Source organism: Ranitomeya variabilis, chromosome 1, assembly GCF_051348905.1.
Source record: "Ranitomeya variabilis isolate aRanVar5 chromosome 1, aRanVar5.hap1, whole genome shotgun sequence".
Classification (NCBI taxonomy): domain Eukaryota; kingdom Metazoa; phylum Chordata; class Amphibia; order Anura; family Dendrobatidae; genus Ranitomeya; species Ranitomeya variabilis.
Genome location: NC_135232.1, coordinates 212,380,488 through 212,392,383, shown reverse-complemented (window position 1 = coordinate 212,392,383; position 11,896 = coordinate 212,380,488).

The window sequence follows — 11,896 nt, the reverse complement described above, 5'->3', positions numbered from 1 at the left end:
TGTGTGGTGAGATGTGGGAGCAATCATACTGTGTGAAGGATATTATACTGTGTGGGGTGCTTTAAGTGGCAACATACTGTGTGGCTCATCATACTGTGTGGTGACTGGGGGGCCATCATACTTTGGGGAGAACATTCTGTGTGGGGGGATCATTCTGGGTTAGGGGGTCACTAAAAACCTTATAATGTTTGTGGGAAAACTGTGGGGGAATTATACTGTGGTGCAGGAGTCATGGGGAGGCTAATAAAGTATGTGGTGGAACTGGGTATCATAATATGTTGCAGAATGCTGTGTGAAAATCATACTGGTTTGGCACACTGTGGAGGGATCATGCTGTGTTGGGAGCACTCTTGCAACATCATACAGTGTTAGGGGCACTCTGGGGTCATCAAATTTTGCTGGGAGAACTGTTTAGTCATTATACTGTGCATGTGGGGGGTACTGTGGTGGAATTGTATAGTGTGTTGAATGCATTTTTGGGGGTATGATACTCTATGGGGGTTAAAAAAGGGCTATTGTTCTGGGTTCAAACACTATGGGTAGTGGCGTACCTCCACTGGTGGCAGGCAATGTGCCAGGCCCCTACCCCACACACTGACTGACATGGCACTGGATGCTGATTCTGTTGAAAAAAATGATGGAGGAGGGAGTGTCAGCTGACCTCACTAGTCCATCATTCTCCTTCTGCATCTGATGTCTCAATGCAGCAGGCGTGATGACATCGCTACAACGCATTAGCTGTGCCAAGCTGTACAGAGATACAGAAGACACACTGAAAAGACCAGAGCAGAGAGGACTTGTCAGTTGTCATTCCTCAGTTTGGGGATTCAACCTGCTGACCTGTTGCTGCATGATCATTTTCCTTGTCTGCTGAGCTATGGGTATTTTCTTTCCTGCCCAAATGCTGATGGTTCCAATTGTCTTTGTTCCCCCTTCTTGGTTTCCTCCTCTAGAGGTTTTTTCCATTTTCTTATTTTTGTCTGACCTACCAAATTCTGGGTGGGGTTTTATATGTTCACCCTTCACTGTTGGCTATAACTCTAGGTGGATTGCAGTTTTGGAGCCCTTGAGTTAAGGGGTTTACCTTGCATGGTAAACACCAGTTGAATTCCTGCAGTAATTCTGTTTGTTTTCCTTCCCAGTTCTTCTTCCTTTCACCTCTTTAGGTTTCTGGGATTTTATACTTCTTTTGTTTACTTTCGGCTCTTCTCTCTCTACTCTATATGAACATGTTTTAATTTTCTCACCTTAGGTTTTCGTATCTTTCTGCATACTTTCCTCTCCACTTTATGGCAGTTTGTTGCAGCCTCCCCTCTGGTTCCTCAGGAGGTATGAGAAACCCATTGATGGCCTCTTAGGGAGCAAGGTCCAAGATGGTATTTTCGAGTAGTGTGTCTAGGGTCTTTCTAGTCTGTATGTGTAAAAGCTGGCCGGCATGCCCTATTATGATGAATATTTTGGAAAGAGGGTGATAGGGGACCAATTAGGACTTCTCCTATGGATTCCCATAATTTTCCTGAATCTGAAGTCCAGTCACATGATCATATTTCTTATCAAGTGTTCCTAAGTCAGGAATTGCATGATACAATACTCTGGGGGAATATTAATGGCTGTTTGACCTCATGCATGGTCCACAATGGTTCTAAGCTACTTTTATCTACTATATAATTGTCTAAGGGTCACTTCCGTCTGTCCTTCTGTCTGTAACGGTTATTCGTTCGCTGATTGGTCTCGCCAGCTGCCTGTCATGGCTGCCACAACCAATCAGCGACGCGCACAGTCCGGAAGAAAATGGCCGCTCCTTACTCCCCGCACTCACTGCCCGGCGCCCGCATACTCCCCTCCGCTCACCGCTCACACAGGGTTAATGCCGGCGGTAACGGACCGCGTTATGTCGCGGGTAACGCACTCCGTTACCACTGCTATTAACCCTGTGTGACCAAGTTTTTTACTATTGACGCAGCCTATGCAGCGCCAATAGTAAAAACATCTAATGTTAAATATAATTTAAAAAAACGATTATATACTCACCTATGCCGCCTTTCTCGCTCCTCGTGATGCAACCGCCACGTTCCAGTGGCACAGATGGTCTGGCAGAAGGACCTGCCATGATGTCATGGACATGTGACCGCGACGTCATCACAAGTCCTGCGCGCCTGCGCGGAAAGGACCTGCCGTGACGTCACGGTCATGTGACCGCTACACGGTCATGTGACCGCGACGTCATGACAGGTCCTGCACGAAAAGGACCTGCCGTGACGTCACGGTCATGTGACCCATGTGACCACGTCACGGTCACATGACCGCGACGTCATCACACCCTGGGACCGGAAGATGCACCCCACACAGGCAAGAGCTACAACGCGCCTGCGGAAGGTGAGTATATGTTTTTTTTTTTTTTTTTAACCTGTGTCATACGTGGATGGGCAATATGCTACATAGCGGGCAATATACTACCTGTGTCATACGTGGCTGGGCAATATACTACATAGCTGGGCAATATACTACATGGGCTGTGCAATATACTACGTGGCTCTGTGCTGTATACTACGTCACTGGGCAATATACTACGTCACTGGGCAATATACTATGTCACTGGGCAATATACTACGTCACTGGGCAATATGCTACCTAACTGGGCAATATGCTATGTGCCTTTGCTTTATACTACGTCACTGGGCAATATACAATGTAACTGGGCAATATACAATGTAACTAGGCAATATACTACGTGGCTGGGCAATATACTATGTCGCTGGGCAATATACAATGTCACTGGGCAATATACTACGTCACTGGGCAATATACTACGTCACTGGGCAATATACTACGTCACTGGGCAATATACTACGTGGCTGTGCAATATACTATGTCACTGGGCAATATACTACGTCACTGGGCAATATACTATGTGGCTGGCCAATATACTACGTGGCTGGGCAATATACTACGTAGCTGAGCAATATACTACGTGGCTGGGCAATATACTACGTGGCTGGGCAATATACTACGTCGCTGGGCAATATAATACGTCACTGGGCAATATACTATGTGGCTGGCCAATATACTACGTGGCTGGGCAATATACTACGTAGCTGGGCAATATACTACGTGGCTGGGCAATATACTACGTGGCTGGGCAATATACTACGTCGCTGGGCAATATACTACATCACTGGGCAATATACTACATCACTGGGCAATATACTACGTGGCTGTGCAATATACTATGTCACTGGGCAATATACTACGTCACTGGGCAATATACTATGTGGCTGGCCAATATACTACGTGGCTGGGCAATATACTACGTAGCTGGGCAATATACTACATGGCTGGGCAATATACTACGTGGACATACATATTCTAGAATACCCGATGCGTTAGAATCGGGCAACCATCTAGTAGTACATAATTGGGTGGTCACCTAATTGGCTATGGGGTATACAGGTTCTTCTCACAAAATTAGAATATCATCAAAAAGTTAATTTACTTCAGTTCTTCAATACAAAAAGTGAAACTCATATATTATATAGAGTCATTATAAACAGAGTGATCTATTTCAAGTGTTTATTTCTGTTAATGTTGATGATCATCGCTTACAGCCAATGAAAACCCAAAAGTCATTATCTGAGTAAATTAGAGTAGTTAAGAAAAAAACACCTGTTTCAGTAGGCTCCACAATCAAGACTGCTGACTTGATAGATGTCCAGAAGGCAGTCATTGACACTCTCCTCAAGGAGGGAAAGCCACAAAAGGTCATTGCTAAAGAAGCTGGCTGTTCACAGAATTCTGTATCCAAGCATATTAATGGAAAGTAGAGTGGAAGGAAAAAGTGTGGTAGAAAAAGGTGCACAAGCAACCGGGATAACCGCAGCCTTGAAAGGATTGTTAAGAAAAGGCCATTCATAAATTTGGGGGAGATTCACAAGGAGTGGACCGCTGCTGGAGTCATTGCTTTAAGAGCCACACCACACACACTCACTCTGTTTGTAATGGCTCTGTATAATATATGAGTTTCACATGTTGTATTGAAGAACTAAAATTCACGTTTTCATGATATTCTAATTTTGTGAGAAGCACCTGTATATACAGGTGTTTTATCACCCTCCCCCATATAGGGCTTTTACCAAAACATGCATTGCAGGGGTTGCTAATCCAGCAGTAGAGGACATAATGGGTCATGTCTTAGGCTTTATTACCACTCTGTCACACATAATTTCACTGCTCTATATTAACCCCTTCCCGACATTTGACGTACTATCCCGTCGAGGTGGGGTGGGCCCGTATGACCGCCGACGGGATAGTACGTCATCACCGATCAGCGGCGCTCACGGGGGGAGCGCGGCCGATCGCGGCCGGGTGTCAGCTGCATATCGCAGCTGACATCCGGCACTATGTGCCAGGAGCGGTCACGGACCGCCCCCGGCACATTAACCCCCGGCACACCGCGATCAAACATGATCGCAGTGTACCGGCGGTATAGGGAAGCATCGCGCAGGGAGGGGGCTCCCTGCGGGCTTCCCTGAGACCCCCGGAGCAACGCGATGTGATCGCGTTGCTCTGAGGGTCTCCTACCTCCCTCCTCGCCGCAGGTCCCGGATCCAAGATGGCCGCGGCATCCGGGTCCTGCAGGGAAGGAGGTGGCTTACCGAGTGTCTGCTCAGAGCAGACGCTTGGTAAGCCTGCAGCCCTGCACAGCAGATCGTCGATCTGGCAGAGTGCTGTGCACACTGCCAGATCAATGATCTGTGATGTCCCCCCCTGGGACAAAGTAAAAAAGTAAAAAAAAAAATTTTCCACATGTGTAAAAAAAAAAAAAAAAAAATTCCTAAATAAATAATAAAAAAAAAATATATATTATTCCCATAAATACATTTCTTTATCTAAATAAAAAAAACAAAACAATAAAAGTACACATATTTAGTATTGCCGCGTCCGTAACGACCCAACCTATAAAACTGCCCCACTAGTTAACCCCTTCAGTAAACACCGTAAGAAAAAAAAAAAAAAAACGAGGCAAAAAACAACGCTTTATTACCATACCGCCGAACAAAAAGTGGAATAACACGCGATCAAAAAGACTGATATAAATATCCATGGTACCGCTGAAAACGTCATCTTGTCCCGCAAAAAACAAGCCGCCATACAGCATCATCAGCAAAAAAATAAAAAAGTTATAGTCCTGAGAATAAAGCGATACCAAAATAATTATTTTTTCTATATTTTAGTTTTTATCGTATAAAAGCGCCAAAACATAAAAAAATGATATAAATGAGATATCGCTGTAATCGTACTGACCCGAAGAATAAAACTGCTTTATCAATTTTACCAAACGCGGAACGGTATAAACGCCTCCCCCAAAAGAAATTCATGAATAGCTGGTTTTTGGTCATTCTGCCTCACAAAAATCGGAATAAAAAGCGATCAAAAACGGTCACGTGTCCGAAAATGTTACCAATAAAAACGTCAACTCGTCCTGCAAAAAACAAGACCTCACATGACTCTGTGGAGCAAAATGTGGAAAAATTATAGGTCTCAAAATGTGGAGACGCAAAAACTTTTTTGCTATAAAAAGCGTCGCTGGTTTCACACTTGCGTTTTTGTCTGCATGCGTTTTTTGCACAAAAAAACGCATGCGTTTTTTCCCTATATTTAACATTGAAAACTCATGCGGTTTTTTTGTACGCGTTTGGTCGCGTTTTCAAACGCATGCGTTTTTTTTCTGCATGCGTTCATTTTCAGAAATACAACCTGCAGTATTTTCTTGCGTTTTTAAGCACATGCGTTTGTTTGCGTTAAAAACGCATGCATTTTTTCGAAAAAAAAACAGAAAACACACTGAAAAGCCACCCACCACCATCAAGGTGATAAAGAGATCCAAACCCTAACCCTAACTCTACCCCTAACCTCACCCCTAACCGTTTAATGAACATTTTCTGACAGTCATAGTGCCACGTATTTCAGTGCCACGTATTTCAGTGCCACGTATTTCAGTGCCACGTATTTCAGTGCCACGTGTTTCAGTGCCACGTATTTCAGTGCCACGTATCACATATTTCAGTGCCACGTATCACGTATTTCAGTGCCACGTATCACGTATTTCAGTGCCACATATTTTAGTACCACGTATTTCAGTTGCACGTATTTCAGTGCCACGTATTTCAGTGCCACGTATTTCAGTGCCACGTATTTCAGTGCCACGTATCACGTATTTCAGTGCCACGTGTTTCAGTGCCACGTATTTAAGTGCCACGTATCACGTATTTCAGTGCCACGTATTTCAGTGCCACGTGTTGTGAATTTGGATTCTGGGCTCCCCCGGTGGCCGCTTGTGGAATTGGACTTGTCATCCTCTTTCCTGTTTCACCTGATTCCATCAGTAGTGGGTGTCGCTATTTAAGCTCATTTCTCTGGTGGTTTCTTGCCGGTCAACAATGTTATCTGATGCCTCTCAGTGCTTGTTCCTGCTTCTAGACAACTACTGATAAGTTGGACTTTTGTCCATGTTTTGTTTTGCCTATTTGTTCCAGTTCGCAGCTGAAGTTTTGTTACTGTGTCTGGAAAGCTCTCGTCGATCAGGGATTGCTACTCTGGCGTTATGAGTTAATGCCAGAGTTTAAGGTAATCTCTGGATGGTGTTTTGTTAGTATTTTTCTGCTGACCATGAAAGTATACTATCTGTCTTCTGCTATCTAGTAAGCGGACCTCAAATTTGCTAAGACTATTTTCCTGCTGCGTTTGTTGTTTCATCTGAACTCACCGTCATTATATGTGGGGGGCTACTGTCTTCTTTGGAATATTTCTCTAGAGGTGAGCCAGGTCTTATATTTCCCTCTGCTAGCTATTTAGGTCTTAGGCCAGAGCTGGGCATCTAGCTATAAATAGGAAATGCTACCTGGCTATTTCTAGTTGCGCGGCAGGCTTAGTTCATGGTCAGTATAGTTCCATCTTCCGAGAGCTTGTCCCTCTATAGGCTTGCTTTGATCTCTGCCTGCAGAGATCATGACAGTTTGACCGGCCACGTTAAAGTGTTAAAGACCCAGGTTGAGAAAGGAGAGTTATAAGAAGTCTGCTGGAATTTTTTTTTTTTTTTTTTCCTCCAGTCTGCCTTGCTGCAGTCTTTTTTCTCTCTCTCCTCCTAATCTCTGTATGCTCTGTGTGCACCTGACAATAATGGATCTCCAGAGTGTAACTGCGGGTTTGAATAATCTCATCACGAAAGTACAAAATTTACAAGATTTTGTAGTACATGCTCCGGTATCTGAGCCGAGAATTCCTTTGCCGGAGTTCTTCACAGGGAATAGAGCTAGCTTCCAGAATTTCCGAAATAATTGTAAGCTTTATTTGTCCCTGAAGTCTCGTTCAGCTGGAGACCCTGCTCAGCAGGTTAGGATTGTGATTTCCTTGCTCAGGGGTGACCCTCAAGATTGGGCCTTCTCATTGCCAGCAGGGGATCCTGCGTTACGCGATGTGGATGCGTTTTTTCTGGCCTTGGGCTTGCTTTATGAGGAACCTCATTTGGAACTTCAGGCAGAAAAAACTTTGATGGCACTATCTCAGGGGCAAGACGAAGCTGAAGTTTTCTGCCAAAAATTCCGAAAATGGTCTGTGCTTACTCAGTGGAATGAGTGCGCCTTGGCGGCAACTTTCAGAGAAGGTCTCTCTGATGCCGTTAAGGATGTTATGGTGGGGTTCCCTTTGCCTGCAGGTCTGAATGAGTCCATGACAATGGCTATTCAGATTGATAGGCGTCTGCGGGAGCGCAAACCGATGCACCATCTGGCGGTGTCTATGGAAAAGACGCCAGAAAGTATGCAGTGTGATAGAATTCTGTCCAGGAGTGAGCGACAGAATTTTAGACGGAAGAATGGATTGTGTTTCTATTGTGGGGATTCTACTCATGTTATATCGGCATGCTCTAGGCGTACAAAGAAGCTTGATAAGTCTGTTTCCATTGGCACCATTCAGTCTAAGTTTATTTTGTCTGTAACCCTGATTTGCTCTTTGTCATCCATTGCCACGGACGCCTATGTTGACTCTGGCGCCGCTCTGAGTCTTATGGATTGGTCCTTTGCCAATCGTTGTGGTTTTGATTTAGAGCCTTTGGAGACTCTTATTCCTCTGAAGGGGATTGACTCCACCCCATTGGCTAATAATAAACCACAATACTGGACACAAGTAACCATGCGTATCAATCCGGATCACCAGGAGATTATTCGTTTCCTGGTGCTGTATAATTTACATGACGATTTGGTACTGGGATTGCCATGGTTGCAGTCTCACAATCCAGTCTTGGACTGGAGAGCTATGTCTGTGTTGAGCTGGGGATGTAAGGGTATTCATGGGGATGTACCTTTGGTTTCTATTTCGTCGTCCATTCCCTCTGAAGTCCCTGAGTTCCTCTCTGATTATCAAGACGTCTTTGACGAACCCAAGCTTGGGTCGTTACCTCCGCACCGTGAGTGCGATTGTGCCATAGATTTGATACCGGGTTGTAAATATCCAAAGGGTCGTTTGTTTAATTTGTCTGTGCCGGAACATGCTGCTATGCGGGAATATATAAAGGAGTCTTTGGAAAAGGGACATATTCGTCCATCTTCTTCTCCCTTGGGAGCTGGGTTTTTCTTTGTCTCAAAAAAAGACGGCTCTTTGAGACCATGTATTGATTATCGGCTTCTGAATAAGATCACTGTTAAGTATCAATACCCATTGCCATTGCTTACTGATTTGTTTGCTCGTATAGAGGGTGCTAAGTGGTTCTCTAAAATTGATCTTCGTGGGGCGTATAATTTGGTGCGGATCAGGCAGGGGGATGAGTGGAAGACCGCATTTAATACGCCCGAGGGCCACTTTGAGTATTTGGTCATGCCTTTTGGTCTTTCTAATGCCCCTTCAGTTTTCCAGTCTTTTATGCATGATATTTTCCGCGATTTTCTGGATAAATTTATGATAATATATCTGGATGATATTCTGATTTTTTCTGATGACTGGGACTCTCACGTCCAGCAGGTCAGGAGAGTTTTTCAGGTTCTGCGGTCTAATTCTTTATGTGTGAAGGGGTCTAAGTGCGTTTTTGGGGTCCAGAAAATTTCCTTTTTGGGGTATATTTTTTCTCCCTCTTCCATTGAGATGGATCCCGTCAAGGTGCAAGCTATTTGTGACTGGACTCAGCCCTCCTCTCTTAAGGGTCTTCAGAGATTTTTGGGCTTTGCCAACTTTTACCGCCGATTTATTGCTGGTTTTTCGGATGTCGTTAAACCACTGACTGATTTGACCAGACAAGGCGCTGATGTTGCTAATTGGTCCCCTCATGCTGTAGAGGCCTTTCAGGAGCTTAAGCGCCGTTTTGCCTCTGCCCCTGTGTTGCGTCAGCCTGATGTGAATCTGCCTTTTCAGGTTGAGGTTGACGCTTCGGAGATCGGAGCTGGGGCAGTGTTGTCGCAGAAAGGTTCCGACTGCTCCGTCATTAGGCCTTGTGCCTTCTTTTCTCGCAAATTTTCGCCCGCAGAGCGGAATTATGATGTTGGGAATCGGGAGCTTTTGGCCATGAAGTGGGCGTTTGAGGAGTGGCGCCATTGGCTCGAGGGGGCTAGGCATCAGGTGGTGGTATTGACTGACCACAAAAATTTGATTTATCTTGAGACTGCCAGACGCCTGAATCCTAGACAGGCGCGCTGGTCTTTATTTTTTTCTCGCTTTAATTTTGTGGTGTCATACCTACCGGGTTCTAAGAATGTTAAGGCAGATGCCCTTTCTAGGAGTTTTGACCCGGACTCTCCTGGTAATTCTGAACCCACAGGTATCCTTAGGGAGGGAGTAATTTTGTCGGCCGTTTCTCCTGATCTGCGGCGGTCCTTGCAAGAGTTTCAGGCGGATAGACCGGATCGTTGTCCGCCTGATAGACTGTTTGTTCCGGATGATTGGACCAGCAGAGTCATCTCTGAGGTACATTCTTCTGCATTGGCAGGTCATCCCGGAATTTTTGGTACCAGGGATTTGGTGGCAAGATCCTTCTGGTGGCCTTCTCTGTCACGAGATGTGCGAGTCTTTGTGCAGTCATGTGACGTTTGTGCTCGGGCCAAGTCTTGTAGTTCTCGGGCTAGCGGACTGCTGTTGCCCTTGCCTATTCCTAAGAGGCCTTGGACACACATCTCGATGGATTTTATTTCAGATCTGCCTGTTTCCCAGAAGATGTCTGTCATCTGGGTGGTCTGTGACCGTTTCTCTAAAATGGTCCATTTGGTTCCTCTGCCCAAGTTGCCTTCTTCTTCTGAGTTGGTTCCTCTGTTTTTTCAGAATGTTGTCCGATTGCACGGTATTCCTGAGAATATTGTTTCTGACAGAGGTACCCAATTTGTGTCTAGATTTTGGCGGGCATTCTGTGCTAGGATGGGCATAGATTTGTCTTTTTCATCTGCTTTTCACCCTCAGACTAATGGCCAGACCGAGCGGACTAATCAGACCCTTGAGACATATCTGAGGTGTTTTGTCTCTGCTGACCAGGATGATTGGGTTGCTTTTTTGCCATTGGCAGAGTTCGCCCTCAATAATCGGGCCAGTTCTTCCACCTTGGTGTCCCCGTTTTTCTGTAATTCGGGGTTTCACCCTCGATTTTCCTCCGGTCAGGTGGAATCCTCGGATTGTCCTGGAGTGGATGCGGTGGTGGAGAGATTGCATCACATCTGGGGGCAGGTTATGGACAATTTGAAGTTGTCACAGGAGAAGACTCAGCGTTTTGCCAACCGTCATCGTCGTGTTGGTTCTCGGCTTTGTGTTGGAGATTTAGTGTGGTTGTCTTCTCGTTTTGTCCCTATGAGGGTCTCTTCTCCTAAGTTTAAACCTCGGTTCATCGGCCCTTATAGAATATTGGAGATTCTTAATCCTGTTTCTTTCCGTTTGGACCTCCCTGCGTCCTTTTCCATTCATAACGTTTTTCATCGGTCGTTATTGCGCAGGTATGAGGTACCTGTTGTACCTTCTCTTGAGCCTCCTGCTCCGGTGTTGGTTGAGGGTGAGTTGGAGTACGTTGTGGAGAAAATTTTGGACTCTCGTGTTTCCAGACGGAAACTCCAGTATCTGGTCAACTGGAAGGGTTACGGCCAGGAGGATAATTCTTGGGTCAATGCATCTGATGTTCATGCTTCTGATCTTGTTCGTGCCTTCCATAGGGCTCATCCTGGTCGCCCTGGTGGATCTGGTGAGGGTTCGGTGCCCCCTCCTTGAGGGGGGGGTACTGTTGTGAATTTGGATTCTGGGCTCCCCCGGTGGCCGCTTGTGGAATTGGACTTGTCATCCTCTTTCCTGTTTCACCTGATTCCATCAGTAGTGGGTGTCGCTATTTAAGCTCATTTCTCTGGTGGTTTCTTGCCGGTCAACAATGTTATCTGATGCCTCTCAGTGCTTGTTCCTGCTTCTAGACAACTACTGATAAGTTGGACTTTTGTCCATGTTTTGTTTTGCCTATTTGTTCCAGTTCGCAGCTGAAGTTTTGTTACTGTGTCTGGAAAGCTCTCGTCGATCAGGGATTGCTACTCTGGCGTTATGAGTTAATGCCAGAGTTTAAGGTAATCTCTGGATGGTGTTTTGTTAGTATTTTTCTGCTGACCATGAAAGTATACTATCTGTCTTCTGCTATCTAGTAAGCGGACCTCAAATTTGCTAAGACTATTTTCCTGCTGCGTTTGTTGTTTCATCTGAACTCACCGTCATTATATGTGGGGGGCTACTGTCTTCTTTGGAATATTTCTCTAGAGGTGAGCCAGGTCTTATATTTCCCTCTGCTAGCTATTTAGGTCTTAGGCCAGAGCTGGGCATCTAGCTATAAATAGGAAATGCTACCTGGCTATTTCTAGTTGCGCGGCAGGCTTAGTTCATGGTCAGTATAGTTCCATCT